This window comes from Arachis stenosperma, chromosome 3, assembly GCF_014773155.1.
Source record: "Arachis stenosperma cultivar V10309 chromosome 3, arast.V10309.gnm1.PFL2, whole genome shotgun sequence".
In the NCBI taxonomy this organism is placed as follows: Eukaryota; Viridiplantae; Streptophyta; class Magnoliopsida; order Fabales; family Fabaceae; genus Arachis; species Arachis stenosperma.
The window spans coordinates 119,972,606-119,977,255 of NC_080379.1; the positions used below are offsets into that span (position 1 = coordinate 119,972,606).

The 4,650-nt window shown below is 38.9% G+C and overlaps 1 non-coding gene across 1 annotated transcript; it reads right to left on the bottom strand.

The window, feature by feature from the left end:
* Nucleotides 1–2,666: 2,666 nt before the first annotated feature.
* LOC130971857 (small nucleolar RNA R71) lies at nucleotides 2,667–2,774 on the bottom strand. Its single transcript, XR_009083062.1, has one exon. It is a non-coding gene; the product is annotated as a small nucleolar RNA R71 (small nucleolar RNA).
* Between the last annotated feature and the right edge of the window lie 1,876 nt (nucleotides 2,775–4,650).

Consider the following 4,650-nt stretch of genomic DNA (forward strand, 5'->3'; position numbering starts at 1 on the left):
CTTGCCATGGAAAGGAGTAAGAAGGGCTGGATGAAGGCAGTAGGAAAGCAGAGAGACGGAAGGGAAGGCATCTTCATACACTTGTCTGAAGCTCTTACACCAATGAATTACATAAGTATCTCTATCCTTATCTTTTATGTTATTTTCGTTCATCACCATATACATCTGAGTTTGCCTGACTAAGATTTACAAGATGACCATAGCTTGCTTCAATACTAACAATCTCCGTGGGATCGACCCTTACTCACGTAAGGTTTATTACTTGGACGACCCAGTGCACTTGCTGGTTAGTTGTGCGAAGTTGTGTAATGCCATGGTATTGAGCCACCAAGTTCTTGGAGCCATTACCGGGGATTATTTGAGTTATGAAAAAGTATTGTTCACAATTTCGCGCACCAAGTTTTTGGCGCCATTGCCGGGGATTGTTCAAAGTTTTGAGCAAGCTTTTGGTAACATCAGTGCCAAGATCCGGCAACAACATCAAGTTTTTGGTGTTATTGCCCGGGATTGTTTAGGCTGGACAACTGACGGTTCATCTTGTTGCTTAGATTAGGTATTATTTTTTTCGAAATTCTTGAAGATGAATTCTAGAGTTTCATGATGATTTGTTGAAATCTGGCTGGCTGAGAAGCCATGTCTAATCTCATTGGACCGAGGTTTCAACTTATCACCACAAGAACTTGTTGATTTCTTATCAATCTTGCTTTTGGAGCAGTGATTTGCTAAGGCTTGGCTGGCCTCTGGCCATGTCTAGTGTTTTGGACCGAAGCTTTCTTTGAAAGCTTGGCTGGCTGTGAAGCCATGTCTAATTCCTGGACCGGAGTCTTAGACTAGCATTGCACTGATTCCTGGAATTCTCATTAAGAATTTTGATACCTTTTCCCATTTAATTTTCGAAAAACACAAAAAAAAAAAATTACAAAATCATAAAAAGACCAAAAATATTTGATGTTTCTTGCTTAAGTTTAGTGTCTCATCCTAAGTTTGGTGTCAAATGCATGTTTTTGTTATAATTTTCGAATCCATGCATATATTTCTTTGTTTTGATCTTTGAATTCTATTGACTTGAAGTATTTTGTGTGTCTCATATAGTGTCAGTAGTATACAAACTGCTAAGTTTGGTGTCTTGCATGCATTGTTAATTGATTCCTTTTGCATTTTGATTATTAAAAATCCAAAAATATTTTTAATTTGTGTCTTTTCAAGTCAATGATACAAAGAATTGAAGATTCAGAACATACTGCAGAGGAATTACACAGAAAAAGCTGAGCATTCAAAAATGCCCAGTGAAGAAGGCAGACTGGCGTTTAAACGCCAGCCAGGGCACCTGGTTGGGCGTTCAACGCCCAAAGAGGTAGCATTTTGGGCGTTAAACGCCAGAATGTATACCATTCTGGGCGTTTAACGCCAGGATGGTGCTAGGGGGAAGATTTTGTTTTCAAATCAATTTTTTTTTAGTTTTTCAAAATCAAATCTTTTTCAAATCAAATCTTTTCAATCAAATGTTTTCAAAATCAATTTCTTTCCTTTTTAAAAGATACTTACTAACAATTAATGATTTGATTGAACATCTCAAAATTGTTGCCTTTTCTGTTGAGGAAGGTTTTATGTTTGAATCATATCTTTTCTTGTTAGGCAAGTCATTAATTTTTAAAATCATATCTTTTCAAATTGTTTTCAAATCATATCTTTTAAAATTGTTTTCAAATCATATCTTCTCAATCACATCTTTTTAAAACCATAACTTTTCAATTAAATCTTTTTAACCACATCTTTTTCAAAATAATTTTCAATCAAATCTTTTTAATTTCTAATTTCAAAATCTTTTTTTTCGAAAATCACTTGATTTTTTTCCCACTTTTGTTTTCGAAAATCAATTAGTGTTCTTCAAAAATGTTTTCAAAATTTTATAATTAATTTTCGAAAATTCTCTTCCCTCCTTCCCACATCCTTCTATTTATGGAGTACCACTCCTTCTGAATGCACAATTCGAACCTTATCTAACTAAAGTTCGAATTCTTCTTCTCCTTCTTCTTTCTATTTCTCTTTTCCTCTGACATTTCAAGGAATCTCTATACTGTGACATAGAGGATTCCACATTTTCTTTTTCTCTTCTCTTTCATATGAGCAGGAGCAGAGACAAAGGCATTCTTGTTGAAGCTGACCCTGAACCTGAGAGAACCTTGAAGCGAAAGCTAAGAGAAGCCAAGGCACAACTCTCTTTAGAGGACCTGACCGAATTCTTCAAGGAAGAAGAACACATGGCAGCCGAAAACAACAACAATGCCAACAATGCAAGGAAAGTGCTGGGTGACTTCACTGCACCTACTCCTGATTTCTATGGGAGAAGCATCTCTATCCCTGCCATTGGAGCAAACAACTTTGAGCTTAAGCCTCAATTAGTTTCTCTAATGCAACAGAATTGCAAGTTCCATGGACTTCCAATGGAAGATCCTCATCAGTTTTTAGCTGAATTCTTGCAAATCTGTGACACAGTCAAGACTAATGGGGTTAACCCTGAGGTCTATAGACTGATGCTATTCCCTTTTGCTGTGAGAGACAGAGCTAGAATATGGTTGGACTCCCAACCTAAAGAAAGCCTGGACTCTTGGGAAAAGCTAGTCAATGCCTTCTTGGCAAAGTTCTTTCCACCACAAAGATGGAGTAAGCTTAGAGTGGAAGTCCAAACCTTCAGACAGAAGGATGGAGAATCCCTCTATGAAGCTTGGGAAAGATACAAACAATTAATCAGAAGATGTCCTTCAGACATGCTTTCTGAATGGAGCATCATAGGTATTTTCTATGATGGTCTCTCTGAACTATCCAAGATGTCTTTGGATAGCTCTGCTGGAGGATCTCTTCATCTGAAGAAGACTCCTACTGAGGCTCAAGAACTGATTGAAATGGTTGCAAATAACCAATTCATGTACACTTCTGAAAGGAATCCTGTGAACAATGGGACTAGTCAGAAGAAAGGAGTTCTTGAAATTGACACTCTGAATGCCATTTTGGCTCAGAATAAAATATTGACTCAACAAGTCAATTTGATTTCTCAAAGTCTGTCTGGAATGCAAAATGCACCAAGCAGTACTAAGGAAGCTTCATCTGAGGAAGAAGCCTATGATCCTGAGAACCCTTCCATGGAAGAGGTGAATTACCTAGGAGAACCCTATGGAAACACCTATAATTCTTCATGGAGAAATCACCCAAATCTCTCATGGAAGAATCAAGAGAGACCTCAACAAGGTTTCAATAACAATAATGGTGGAAGAAACAGGTTTAACAATGGTAAACCTTTTCCATCATCTTCTCAGCAACAGACAGAGAGCTCTAAGCAGAATACCTCTGACTTAGCAACCATGGTCTCTGATCTAATCAAAACCACTCAAAGTTTCATGACTGAAACTAGATCCTCCATTAGGAATTTGGAAGGACAAGTGGGTCAGCTGAGCAAGAAAATTACTGAACTTCCCCCAAGCACTCTCCCAAGTAACACTGAAGAAAATCCAAAAGGAGAGTGCAAAGCTATAAATATGGCCGAATTCTGGGAGGAAGAAGAGACAGTGAACGCCACTGAGGAAGGCCTCACTGGACGTCCACTGGCCTCCAATGAGTTCCCCAATGAGGAACCTTGGGAATCTGAGGCTCAAACTGAGACCATAGAGATTCCCTTGGACTTACTTCTGCCATTCATGAGCTCTGATGAGTATTCTTCCTCTGAAGAGGATGAGTATGTCACTGAAGAGCAAGTTGCTAAATACCTTGGAGCAATCATGAAGCTAAATGACAAGTTATTTGGAAATGAGACTTGGGAGGATGAATCTCCCTTGCTCACCAAAGAACTGGATAACTTGTCTAGGCAGCAATTGCCTCAAAAGAGGCAGGATCCTGGGAAGTTTTCTATACCTTGTACCATAGGCATCATGACCTTCAAGAAGGCCTTGTGTGACTTGGGGTCAAGTATAAACCTCATGCCCCTCTCTGTAGTGGAGAAATTAGGGATCTTTGAGGTGCAAGCTGCAAAAATCTCACTAGAGATGGCAGACAACTCAAGAAAACAAGCCTATGGACTTGTAGAGGATGTTCTGGTTAAGGTTGAAGACCATTACATTCCTACTGATTTCATAGTCCTAGAGACTGGGAAGTGCATGGATGAATCAATCATCCTTGGCAGACCCTTCCTAGCCACAGCAAAGGCTGTAATTGATGTTGATAGAGGAGAGTTGATCATTCAAGTGAATGAAGAATCCTTGGTGTTTAAGGTCCAAGGATATCCCTCTGTCATCATGGAAAAGAAGCATGAAGAGCTTCTCTCAAAACAGAGCCAAACAGAGCCCCCACAGTCAGACTCTAAGTTTGGTGTTGGGAGGCCACAATCAAACTCTAAGTTTGGTGTTGGGAAGTTCCAACACGGTTCTGAGCATCTCTGAGGCTCCATGAGAGTCCTCTGTCAAGCTAATGACAGTAAAGAAGCGCTTGTTGGGAGGCAACCCAATGTTTTATAATTAATTATTTTCTTTTATTATTTTATCTTTTTTATAGGTTGATGATCATAAGAAGTCACAAAAACAATGAAAAAAGCAAAAACAAAATGAAAAACAGGAGGAAAAACAGCACACCCTGGAGGAAGATGCTGCTGGCGTTCAAACG